The sequence below is a fragment of the Aedes aegypti genome, unplaced genomic scaffold, assembly GCF_002204515.2.
Source record: "Aedes aegypti strain LVP_AGWG unplaced genomic scaffold, AaegL5.0 Primary Assembly AGWG_AaegL5_hic_scaff_498_PBJ_arrow, whole genome shotgun sequence".
Lineage (NCBI taxonomy): Eukaryota > Metazoa > Arthropoda > Insecta > Diptera > Culicidae > Aedes > Aedes aegypti.
In genome coordinates, this window is record NW_018736171.1 from 49638 (window position 1) to 63991 (window position 14354).

Genomic DNA, 14354 nt, shown 5'->3' on the forward strand with positions numbered 1-14354 from the left:
GGAGGGTTATACCAGTTGACCGTGTGTGAATGGAAACAGACTACCCTGCGAACAATAGTGGTAACATTTGGTCTTATATGGGAGTGTAATGATTTCAGTTCTAGCGATTGGTAGACGTTGTCCATATTGAGTTTTTCTTAAGATATATTTCAGGTATCCTTTTGTTCAATAATCTTTATAATTTAAAAGAACATCTACCGATAAGCGTCAAATCTGATACTCAGCCATAATTTTATTGGATATTGCTCTTTGGAGACATGGCTACACATATACGATCGAATACGATTCTGCCTGTTCGTTGGTTCCAATGGAAGTGCTAAAAATAAGTTTCAAAAACCAAACCCGGACAAAAAGATATCAATCCAATCTATCTAATTGCCATTGCACGGTGAAGTCATAAGAAAATCGCTCTCTTTCCCTCATTCGGTTACTAGCGTGTGCCATCCTGCCATAATTACTTCGAAAACCTCGCCTTCATGTTAAGCCCTGAATTTTAGTTGATCAGTTAAGAAATTAATCATTTATTTATTGTAATAAATAATAATTATCATCGTATTCGATCGTAATTAATTCACATATGTATGATCATATTCCACTAGATGGCCACTAGCTGTATCGAACATGTACGAACAGCATTCCAATTGGAATCCCATCACGCCCCATCCATCGATAGAACTCGAACAGTCACTGCGTAATATATAATCAATTGCTACTCACCACTTTCTTCGAGGTAGTCTGCCTTCACGTCAGGTAAAACGGCATGTTTCCTCCGTCTCGGGGACAAAAACTGCTCCTTCGTGGGCAAACAGAGCTCTTCAGTGAGACAAAACAAAACTCTTCAATGAGACAAAACAAAAATTCGCTCCTAACCGAGACAAGCAAAACAAACACTCTCTTGAGAAAATCTCCCCCAAACTCTTGAGAAAACCAAAAGCCTCTTAACCGAGACAAAACAAAACCTGTGTGGAAAAAATTCGACTACCTTTTTGCCAGGTGGATGTACCAATAACTAATCAGTAAAGAAAACATATTTCTATGAAATCGAATAATAAAGCCAGCGGTATTGTTTTTAAGACATCGAAAACTTTTCATCTTGGTTTTCTAGGAAAACAAAGCACTATATATAATAAACATAATTATAGTAGCATTAGCTTCAAGGCGCAGGCAAAACACAATGAAAATCTTACCCGAGCAAAGCTTGAGATCATATAGAAAACAAATTTTAATGTTGTGATGTCGCGGATTTTGATAACTAAGTTCATTGTCATTTTGGTCGTTTTAACGGTTAAAATACCAAAACTGAGAGCAGAAAAATGTTTCCATGAAATCAAATTGAAAACTCTTTTTGCTGTCAGTGAAAGTAAAATGAAAACAGTTCCTGCTATCATTGAGAGCAAATTGAGACTTCACTGAGCGATAGATATTGAAACGTGGCTGCGACTAGATAAATACTTATTTTATATTATCATAGTATATAAACATATAACACGAATGAATTTATAATTAAATAAAAAGAAAATATAAACAAAAATTAAAATGATAGCAGAACGAAACCAAAATATGATACCGAATATTCCATTGATAAATTGATATCAAATTATGATATCAACTTGATGCTGAAAACCAGGGTTGGGACAAGTTATGAGATTCACACTACAGTAGGCAAGCCCAACAAATCACAGTCAGCAAAGCCAGTGAAACTCACTGCTATCGCTGCTGTAGGCAAATACCTTGAAAATAGCAAAAACACTCGTTGCTAAGGGCAACCCAAAACTACTGTAGAAAAATGTTCTATGGAGCGATGCACGAGTTCACTAATATGACGTTTGAGCGGTGCCGAATTCACTGGTTTCCATGGTCACATAAATAACACGGCACCGCTAAAACGTCAAATAATGAACCCGTGCATAGGTCCATAGGGGACTGCACGCCGCGGTTGCTAAGGTAAAAATTTCTAAGTGTTTGACGTTTCGTGGCCTTGTTGTTTACGGTTCGGACTTAGAAAATTTCTGTCCGCGTTGGTGAAGCAACTTAGCTATGCAACGCTTCCTGAGATGAAATTTTCAAGCGCGTGGGTACATCCACGTGTTCAATGGTGTTGATCGGTCTCTATCAGGACAAATGAACATAATATTAATACGGGGTAAAGTGGCGGAAAATCATTCGAACCACTGGTTGGAATTGCCAAAATCTTAGAAGCATCCACGCATTGTGCGTGGATAATTATAGAGAAGTGAGGTTCCATTTACATGTTAAGTATCGACAGGGTCAAACACGGTTAAAAACGGTAAACTATCCACTACGATATCTCAGTTGATAAGTGTTTTAAGAAGACCGATTGGAATTGTATGCAATCATGGCTGAGAACCGTCCACAAAATTTATCCATCTCCCGCTAGATCCGTGTAAGTTAGTTATTATTATTGGGGATGGATTCGACCATTAAGATGGGTACTGTCTTCGGTAGAGTTGTACAAGACAGTGCTCGCATCCTTTCAGAATATATTGTGGTAGAATAAATTAGCTCGTGCACTAGTCATTTCCCGGTGTGTTATCATTGAGGGATATTTCGTAATCTTAGCGAAAAAGAAAATCTTTGAAAAGTTGTGTTAGAGTGAGCAATGATTTCTCGAGGGGCCCTGCAAAGTTTCAAATTCATCCACACCGTAACGTTAGTGAACGATAACACTTCCAATATGATAAATCTAAACGAGATAGGAAATTTCTCACTCAGAGAAATTTGTTCAAAGAAAGAAGAGCTCAATCAAGGGAATATGCAAATTTTCAAATACATCCAATACATGGCACTAGTGTATGCTAGTATTTCTGGTATGAAGTAACTGAAAATATCTCAGAACCTCATTTAAATAGAAAAAATCCATCTTAGAGAAAGTTATTCAGAGTAAGAAGAGCTTTTTTTATTGTATTTACAAAGTATCAAATTTATCAAATCATTTTTTTTCTCTGTAGATGTGATTCTAGATGAGTCCCAGGACAAAGTCGTAAAGTAATCCTTGGAAGTATTTGCAAAGAATTCATAAAGAAATTCTCTAAGACTTCCAATTTTTAAAGCTATTTCATAAACAAATTCCTGAAAGATTGCATTAAAGAATTGCTATGTATCGCTGGAATAATTCCTGAAGGTTTTTCTTGTAAATTTTCTTAGTGAATACCAGTGAGAAAATCTGCAAAAATCCTTCAAGAAACTCCCTAAAAAACTCTGTAAAGAATTTCTGAAGCGATCAATTTAAAATTCGTTGAAGAAACTTGGGCAACCCCTGAAGAAATCCCCGAAGGGTTTTGTATAAAATATTTTAGGGAATTCTGTATGAATCCTTCGGAGATGGTATTTAGGATTTCTTGAAGGAGTTTTAGATGGAATTTGTCCAGGAAACCCTGGGGAGAATTCCTCAAGTAATCCCTGCGTAAATTCTTAAACGAATCACTGGAGAAATTCGTGAATTATTATCTTTGGGATATTCCAAACTGAATCCCTAAGGGAATCCGTGAAGGAATCCTTAATCCAATGGTGCTCATCTTGCGCCCCTGGAGCCAAATGTAGCCCTCATTCCTTGCTGTGCGCTTGAACAAGCCAGTTCAGTTTTTGGCAGTCGGTAGTTTTTTGGTTTTTTCTTCCACCGCCCGTGTGGTTTTTACCAGTGCAGTATTGTACCGTAGTGCTTTAAACCGCGCATCGTGAAGGAAGCGAACCAGATTGGCAAGGGTCAACTGGTATCGTGCCACGAGAAGATATTGTCACCATCATCCCCTGGTGATTGGATTCCCCGTTTGCATCAGCAGCAAAACGACGACACGTTTTTTCTGCCTACCTACGGTGTAGAAGACCAGCTGCGGTCATCGAACGGGAACGGATAAGTATCAATTGTATACCTACTCCACATCCTTTTGAATTGCTTTCGCATCTCCGAACAAACAAGGTTGAGTTCAAGGTTGTTTTTCGGTTCACTTCTGTCTCTCTCCCGGTGCCAGTTTTGCCCGAATAGGGGAGGCTTGTACAAAACAGCCCTAATCGGTTAAGTTTTTTTTTTCTCGATATATATTTTTTTTTTTTTTTTTGGTATTATTTTTTTTTTTGCCCGTATAGGGGAGGTGTGTACAAAATAGCCCACTGATAAGTTAACTTTAAGCATTTTTTGTTTTTTTTTTTTTTGTACTTTATTATTATTATTTTTCTTTTTTTTTTTTTTTTTTTTTACTTTATTGTTTTTTTTTTATAATTATTTGGTTGCGGTTGATTTTTATCCCGCATGGACGAATCGGATGGAGGCGATACGCCTCCTAAAGATCTCGTTGCTCGAACGCGGTTTTATCAACCGTCTTCGGCTGGGCCTTGGGTTGTCTATTTCCGGCGCAAAAATAAGATTTTGAATGTGCTCTCGATCTCTAGAGAGCTGACGCGTAAATATCCTGGGACCGTTATTCACCAAGTGAAGCAATCCAAGCTGCGTGTAACTGCACCTAGTTACAAAGCAGCGAATGAGATTGCTCAGCATGAGGCTTTTACTGTGGAGTATTTTATCTACATACCTGCCAGAGAGGTCGAGGTGGAAGGGAAAATTATCGACGCGAGTCTGACATGCGAAGACATTAAGACTGGCAAAGGTGTTTTTGAGAACCGGTCCATTCCTGATGTGGCTATACTGGATTGTAAACAATTACAATCAGTTTCCATGGAAGGAAATAAAAAAGTGTTTTCGCCGTCAGCCTCGTTTCGTGTAACTTTTCCTGGTTCCGTTCTCCCGAAATTTGTTTGCATTGATAGTGTTTTTTACCCAGTGCGCCTTTACGTGCCGAAGGTATTCAATTGTACCAACTGCAAACAGCTTGGTCATAGTGCTAGCTTTTGCGACAACAAGCCCCGTTGTGGCAAATGCAACCAAGCTCACTTGGAAGATGATTGCACACAGGAAGCTGAAAAATGCAGCTACTGTCGTGAGGATCTTCATGATTTGCAGAAGTGCCCGGCATACAAAAGGCGCATTCGAAATGAGAGTCGCTCCATTGTGAAGCGCTCCAAGAAGACGTATGCGGAAATGGTGAAAGCTTTAAATCCGCCTGCAAAAGAGTCTTCATCAGCCATCCCAGTTGGTAACTCTTTTCAAGAGTTGTCTTCCGACGAAGCGAACGACGACGAAACCGATGGGGGAGATTCTTCGGAGGTACACGCACCCGGAAAACGAAAGTCTCCATCTTCTCCGGGACTGCGCCGTAAGGTAATGAAATCTTCCCTCAAAAGTTTGCCGAATTCTAAAGGAGGTGGGGCAAATTTGAAAATCCCGAAGAAACAGGTCTTTGATGCTTCCGTTCCGTGTTGCAGCAAAGATCTGCCGCCCCCGCCTCCGCCGATTAAATATACTTCGAAAAGATGCTCTAGACAAGATAGCAAGAAAAAAGCTACTGAAGTTCCTCGCTCTTCCTCGAAAACCCCCCGGGCCAAGCGAGGACTGATAACTTTTACGGCCCTTGTGGATCGCATATGTGATGCCCTCGGAGTTTCAGACTCATTCAGAGGCATACTCGACCTTTTTCTCCCCGCAATAGAAGAGTATCTCAGGGAATTGACTATCTCGTGGCCCCTCCTTGCTTCGATCATATCTTTCGATGGATAATTCATCGAGTGAGGTACAAGATATGATCACTGTGTTACAGTGGAACTGTCATAGTCTAAAACCTAAATTAGACACATTTAAGTTTTTGCTTCACAATTCAGATTGTGATATATTTGCACTTTGTGAAACATGGCTTTCTTCTGAAGATGATCTTAACTTCTACGATTTTAACATTATACGCCAGGATCGAGATGATAATTACGGGGGTGTGCTTTTAGGGATCAAAAAGTGCCATTCATTCTACAGAATCCCCATCCCGACTCATCCAGGCATAGAAATCGTTGCTTGCCAAATAAACGTAAAGGGTAAAGATCTTTGCGTAGCTTCTGTTTATATTCCTCCAAGAGTTTCAATAAACCGCCGTCATCTTTGGAATGCAGTCCCTATGCTTTCATCTCCAGTTTTAATACTGGGTGATATGAACTCACATGGTACTGGATGGGGCGAATCTTATGACGATTATAGAGCGGCTATTTTCTATGACTTATGCGACGATTTCAACTTGAACATTTTGAACACAGGTGAAGTGACACGTATTTCATCCGACGGCAAAGAAAGCCGTCTTGACCTGTCTTTAGGATCAAGTTCACTATCATTCGATTGCATGTGGAAGGTGATCGATGACCCCCATGGTAGTGATCACTTGCCCATAATAACCTCTATCAGAACTAATTGTGAAAGGTCAGAACAGTCAATTCAGGTTCCTTTTGACCTCACTAGGAATATCGATTGGCAAAAATTTGCATCAGCGGTAACTTTTGGTATCGGAATCATTCAACACTCTCCCACCGTTGGATGAGTATCGATTCCTAACAGAATTGATTTATAAAAGTGCATTAGAATCCCAAAAGCAACGAGTTCCAAGTGCATCCTTCAAAAGACGACCAGCCACACCTGGTTGGGATGATGAATGCACTCAGTTGTATCGAGAAAATCTAATGCCTTTAAAGCTTTTCGTAGATATGGTACCTCAGAACTTTATTTAGAGTACTCGAAGCTCGAAAAAAGACTGAAGAATCTTATTAAAGCGAAGAAGCGTAGCTATTGGCGGCGTTTCATCGATGGCCTCTCACGAGAAACTTCAATGACGACGCTTTGGAGAGTGGCTCGCAACATGCGAAACCGCTCATCCTCAAATGAGAGTGACGAATACTCCAATCGTTGGATATTCAACTTCGCAAAAAAGGTCTGTCCAGACTCAGTTCCAGCTCATCCGCCTTTTTGGGAAACTCCAAGAGACGATGCTTTGGATAGACCATTCACTATGCTGGAATTTTCTATGGCTCTTCTTTCATCAAACAACTCCTCTCCGGGAAGCGATATGATTAAGTTCAATCTTCTTAAAAATCTCCCTGATATCGCTAAAAGACGGTTGCTTGACCTGTTCAACTCATTCATGGAACACAACATTGTTCCACCTGAATGGAGACAGGTCAAAGTAATAGCTATTCAAAAGCCTGGGAAACCAGCGTCTGATCATAATTCGTACCGCCCGATCGCTATGTTATCATGTTTAAGGAAATTGTTAGAAAAAATGATCCTATCCCGACTCGATCACTGGGTCGAATCAAACAACATGCTTTCCAGTACACAATTTGGCTTTCGCAAGGGCAAAGGAACAAACGATTGTCTAGCGTTGCTTTCATCAGATATTCAACTAGCCTTTGCGGACAAGGAGCAATTGGCTTCGGTTTTCTTGGATATTAAGGGCGCTTTTGATTCAGTTTCCATAGAAATATTGTCAGAAAGCCTGCACAATAGTGGATTACCTGGAATATTGAATAATTTCTTGTACAATCTGTTGTCAGAAAAACACATGAGCTTCACTCTCGGTCAACTGACAACTTCCAGAATTAGCTATATGGGCTTCCCAAGGCTCATGTCTGAGTCCCTTGCTTTATAATTTTTATGTTAAAGATATTGACAACTGTTGGAAGAACCATGCACGCTTAGACAACTTGCAGATGATGCTGTGGTCTCTATGAAGGGTCCACGAGCGGAAATCCTGCAAAGACCATTGCAAAATTCCCTTGATAATCTATCCACTTGGGCTAGAAACTTAGGGATCGAGTTTGCTCCGCAAAAAACTCAACTGGTTGTATTTTCTAGGAAGCGGAATCCTGCCCAACTGAAGCTTAAGCTTTTGGGAACAGACATCGACCAGTCTTTGACTTCAAAATACCTTGGGGTCTGGTTTGATTCAAAAGGCACTTGGCGAACCCATATTAGGCATTTAACGGAAAAATGCCAACAAAGGATCAATTTTCTACGAACAATTACCGGAACATGGTGGGGTGCTCACCCGGAAGACCTCATAAAACTCTATAAAACAACCATTCTCTCTGTTCTAGAGTATGGCTCTTTCTGTTTTCTCTCAGCAGCAAACTGCCACCTGATTAAATTGGAACGAATTCAATATCGTTGTTTGCGTATCGCCTTAGGGTGTATGCACTCAACACATAATGCGAGCCTAGAGGTTCTGGCAGGGTTTTACCGCTACAGAACCGATTCTGGGAGCTCTCGCTAAGAATACTGATTAAGTGTGGAGTGAGCAACACACTCGTTATCGAAAATTTCGAAGAATTGCTCAAACTGAATGCTCAGTCAAAATTCATGAGAGTTTATCTCTACTACATGTCATCTGACATTAGCCTTCCATGTTACAACCCCCCACGTGTACGCTTCACCAATGACAGTTCCTCTGTTGAATATGATCTATCCATGAAACAAGCTATTCATGGAATTCCAGATCAACTTCGATGTATTACTATCCCACGTATTTTTAACGCAAAGTACCAGAATGTCGATTCCTACAGGAGATATTTCACTGACGGGTCCCGTATAAATGGATCCACTGGCTTCGGTGTCTTCAATGAAAACTCTTCCGCCTTCCGAAAACTTCAGGAACCTTGCACGGTTTATGTTGCTGAGCTGGCAGCAATCAACTTCGCTTTGGGGATGATCTCAAACATGCCCGCAGACCACTTCTTCATCTTCTCGGATAGTCTCAGTTCTATTGAGGCTCTCCGATCGATGAAACCTGTAAAGCATGCATCTTACTTTCTTACAAAAATAAGAGAGCAGATGTGTGCACTGGTCGAAAGATCATATAAGATTACCTTTGTATGGGTCCCCTCACATTGCTTAATTTATGGCAATGAGAAGGCGGACTCTCTCGCAAAGGTGGGCGCTGAGGAAGGTGAGATTTATGATAGACGAATTTCACACGATGAATTTTTTCATTTAGTACGTCAAAATTCTCTTCACGGTTGGCAAAGCGATTGGCTAAATGACCAACTGGGACGGTGGTTACATTCCATAATTCCTAGAGTTTCCTTGCGAGCCTGGTGGAAAGGTTTGGACATAAGTCGAGATTTCATTCGCGTGATGTCAAGACTTATGGCCAACCATTACTCGCTAGATGCACATCTACATAGGATTAACCTCGCGCTGAGCAATATTTGTAGTAGGTGTGGTTCCGGTTATGATGACATCGATCACGTAGTTTGGCAGTGCCCGGATATGGACGCCTCCAGAGCGCAACTTTTGGATACCCTTGCGGCCCGAGGTAGACAACCCTATGTTCCAGTTAGAGATGTGTTGGGCACCCGCGATTTCACTTATATGGTCGCAATTTACGATTTCCTTCGCTTGTCTTGTATAAAAGTTTAATTCTCTTGTGTTTCTCTTCTCCAGTTTTTTTTTTCTCTGTGTTGTCCCTTTTGTGTTGGATTGAGGATCCTGGCCATCCGGCAGACGAATACCGGCAAGAAATTGGTACCAACGCCATGACACGATAATAGAGCTACCACGCTATACCTCCCGGATGAGCTGCAGAGAACCCTAAACCCAATCCTTACCATGTCCTTCCCTTTCAAAATTGTGACCATTAACCTCGAGTTGCCACGAGTACCCTGGCTCCATCCCATACTAACTTTGGTAATGAAAATGTAAATAAATTGTAAATAGTACAAAAATGAACTTCGGCTCCGTAAAGCGTTACACGCATTTGAGCCCCAAATAAACGAACTAGTAAAAAAAAAAAAAATGTAGCCCTCGAAGCCCATCGATGCCGTCAGCGGAATAAATAAAAAATCTAAAGCAGAATCAATTGAAAGTGATCAGAAGTATAAAGAAAAAATGTTACGAGTAAGATTATATAAGTCGATCACTTCTCACCACAATTTTCTGAGAAGTATTAGAATTCCATTTGCATCTTGAAAAATTCATAATCAATCAAGAATTTTAAAATAGAATTCCCACTTTAGAAAGAAAGTTAATTTCAAAAGTGTAATTTAACAATTATCGCCTTATGCATCAAATCATTACAACATCAAGCTGTGAATTTGTGTTCATCATTATGGTCACACGCATATTAGGGTGCGGCTTATTTTTCGAAAGTTCTCCAAACAAAAAAGTCGTGTGCTCTTCTGAATTCAAATCATTAAAAAAAACCTCAAAATTTGAGCCAAAAATATTACGGTTTAGAAGTGGAGCAATTGACTTGAAGGTAAATTTTCAAGTTATGAAATGTTTCCTAATTTTACTAGAAAATATTTTTGTTCGACCATAACATCATTAATACTCAACCGATTTTACATCTTTTTGTATGCCTTAGAAACTAATTAAGTTGTTGTCAAACATATATACGTTATATACAGCATTAAAGAAAATATTATTTTGACTTAGTTATTCAATAAAAACCAACATTAAAAAATAAATTAAAATAGTTATTTATGCACCAAAATGATGATTTGCAATGCAACGCAAAATGATGATTTTTTCAGTACGAGTCGTACATTTATCCAATGAGGCTTGCCGAGTTGGATAAATACGACGAGTACTGAAAAAAATCGAGTTTTGCAACGAGTTGCATACAACATTTTTGCAATTACGAAAACTACCGTTACAGTAGGATTATATCTAATAGCATAAATGTACTTCACGAGAACCCACATGGACGGACATCCATGCGTAGTAACAGCTCATTCTATTTCAATCAGGTAGGCTGTGATAAAGTTGAAAGGCTTGTCAAAAATTTTCCAGGTTCCATGGACTAATGCACGAGTTCACTAATTTGACGTTTGAGCGGTGCCGAATTCACTCGTTGCCATGGTCACGTAAATAACATGACACCGCTCAAACGTCAAATAGTGAACTTGTGCATCGGTCCATAGCTGATTCAGTAGTCGAAGGCACACTAGGTAAGACACCGAATACAATTTTCTATCCAAATTATGCAGTCATGCTGCATATGTTGAACTGCTTAAGTGCTTATACGTATCGCGTGATGCTCTCGTCTTTTTGAGGATAGTAAATAGTGAAACACTGACTCTACTGCCCCCTCTACATTCGCATGACGAGCCTATTCCCATTCAGAATCTCTGGGTCGGATTCGGATCGTCCAACGGATGTATGAATCAGAAGTCATCAAGAAATCCAGAGAAATTCGTTGAATGGTTCATGGAGGCATTCAGATATAATTTCTCCAATACCCAAAACAGAACTAAAAAGTGCTACTTTTCAGCACCGAAAACAGTGCTTTGCTTTGATTTTTTTTTGTAGGAAAAGTAGGCCGTTATGACGTTCATTCTGTCGATAAAAATTAAGCTGATATGCAACGGAATTGCAAAAAAAAAATATTTTTTAGAATTGGTCAATTTTTTTTTACGGTGATCCAATTTCAACTATTCAACTAACTGTAGTTTACAATGCATTTTGTTATAACGACGAATTGAATAGTTGATATATTTTTTTTAAAGGGCACTTGAGTAACTCCCGAGGAATTTCCTGCAGGAATTCCTTGAGAAACCGATGGAGGTCCCCAGAGGAATCCCCTAAAAATTCCTCAGAAAGAATTTCAGTATGAACATTTTGGTATTTCTGAAAGGATGCAAGAACAGAATCGCTACTTGTTTTTAGAGATTCTTCAGGAATGCCTTTTGCAAATTATAACTGAAATGCTTGATCTAATAATAATTCTTCTTGCAATTGAAATTTAAAAAAAAAAATGGTTGGCCATGATTTTTATAAAAGTCTGAATCAGAAATTTCCTCCACGGCGACAAATACAAAGAAAGTTATAATCACGTATCGATTGGATATTGGGCAGTATGAGTAAAATGTAGTAAAGTTGAGTTTACTACATTCTCGGTAGTAAACGCTACATGTGGAACATGAGTGGAACATGTTTGTGTCATTTTCCTTTCTTCACCTTTCGAACATACTACAAACAACGCGTTGCTGTGAATAATGGAAGTATTTTTCTAATACTTTTTCAAATCGACGTAAGTAACCAATGTGCTATAATACAGGTGAGGAGATGCTTCTGTATAATACACATCTGTTTGAATGTATTAGTGCACCGTTTGAATTTTCACACAGCAACCCATTGAATCTTGACAGTGTGTGACGTCATACAGTTTGTTATCGGAAGTTTCTTATGCTTTGTTGCTAGCCACCCTCTCGTTACCAAGGTTGTTATGTGTGTTGTTACTCAAACAAAAACATGAAAAAATTCAGCACGGGAAGATGGCACTACAGGTGAATAATGTAAGTTAGTTCTAACTTTTATTTTATTTTAGGACGAATTCTACAACGCAGGAAATAAAACCTTGGAAGGTACCCGTAAAATATGAACCCACAAAATACTCAGTCGTGAATTAATGGAACATAATGGGTGTACATGAAAGTTACCAACATTTCGTCTGTTGGTATAGTGCTTATATTGATGATTACTGGGGAAGCTAACTCATCCGCAAATTTATGGCTGGAAAATATGACTCCTGTAATCTAATTATACAACTTGTAGGCTTAGGAGTATATGTGGCTGGATATGTTTTCCCGTCTACGCTAGTTTTAGAATATAGGACGTTCTGTACCCACTCACAAATGTGCACATTGCCTACTCACAACATAAAAAAGAACCCGTATGACGTCACTCATTTCCCCTCAATGTTTATTTTGATTTTACACTGCACTAATACAAGCACACACCGATTTTCTCCTCACCTCTTCTATATCACATTAATAAGTAACTTCCATACGGTTTTGAGAAAATTAATTAAGAAGAATCACAACCTGTCTTCTGAAACTGTTTTAAAATGATTTTTTTCGCCGTGTACATCGCTTAAATTTTGCATACAATCAGCTCGCGTTCAAAAATTAGGTAGTTTCTATCTGAGACGAGACTCGCGAAGACGGTCTTCTTTTTCTGTGATTGCTGAGTTTTTTTCTTCTTCCACTTTGTGTTTATACCAATTATGCGCAAGCTGTTCAAATCCTCACATGAACCTCTCAGCAAAAAATGATTGAGTTTGCATCACATCGAATCATAAATAGCCGTTTAAGTGAAATTTCATGCCAGCAAACGTAGCAGACATTAGAAATAATTAATCTTCTGCTTAGATTTATCAGCAACTTTGGAAAAAACTGCTCCGCACACTGAGGTTTTTAATAACAGTTTACTTTGAACACAATACTTTTCACTTTTTCAGCCATAAAAACGGTGGGCTGCATTTGACGTTTCGTGCGAGGGGAATCTGGGCTGCATATGACGTTGATATTTTTCCTCTTCGCGAGTCAAGTGTAGAACTAGCCCTCGTGTGTTAAAATACACTCAAATAAAGATTTAAAAAAAAAAAAAAAAATCTTCGCGAGTCTCTCTCAGGTTTCTATTATTTCCCACAAAAATAATAATAACAAAATGATAAGCCGTTTCATTCAGTTCGGCCGATACAAATATTAATTTTCTTTTATGTCCGAGACCACTTGGAAGGTACGGGCGGGGGGAACAAAAATAAATAAGGAACAAAAAATATATAAAAAAAATGTTATTTTCTAGAATTTTTAGTTGTAACGATAGTTGTTAAACTTTTTCCAATAGTCATCAGGATTATTATTTTACCTGGTTTTCACTCTAAAAATAAAAAAAAACCTAACTAATGTCAAAAAAATGATGAATCTTTTATTTTTCTCCCCTTTAAAATTTTCCGATTTTTGAAGGGGGGGGGGTGACATAATAGAAAATTAATATTTGTATCAGCCTTACTTTCGACGTTTTTCTACCAGTGTAAAATCGCTCAAGTAGTGTTTTGTTTCGATTCGTAGTTAAGTCACTTTGTCTCTCCATACAACAGAGCGGTCAAAGTAGCGGTTGGGTTGCGAAAGTTGAAATACTTACTTACGCCGTTTTGTAATTCCGGAATTAAACGTTCTAAAAGTGAAAAAATCTAGTTGGGTAAGAGCGTAACGTGTGGAATTTCGTCTGCAAAACACGCAGGATCGATAAAGTAAGTTTGCTCACTTTCTGACTTGAGACTATTTGAATAAGTTTTTGAGATTAACTACAAAGCTACTGGTAGTTAGCTTCAGAGGTTGCTACACGTGCTTTGAGATTGCGGAATTGAACGAAATTATTTACTTTTGAGTTAAAATAATGGTTACGAAAACATTCGCCCCGCCATTTTTGAGATTCTGGTAAGATTACCAGCCGTAGCAATTTGTAATATCTGTGTGAATTCTGGCATTACGATAATCATGTTGTTTTTTTTTTAGAAATGTTGGGATGTCGGTGGGAATTCAGTTAAGGTACCCCGGGGCAAGTGAGAATCCGGGGTAAGTGGGACATTCTATAATAGCTCGTTTAGGAAAAGTTTTTCAAGGGGGTATTCTTCTAGAAAGTTGAAGATACAATGATAAAGAAAGTATTTAGTACAACAAATATT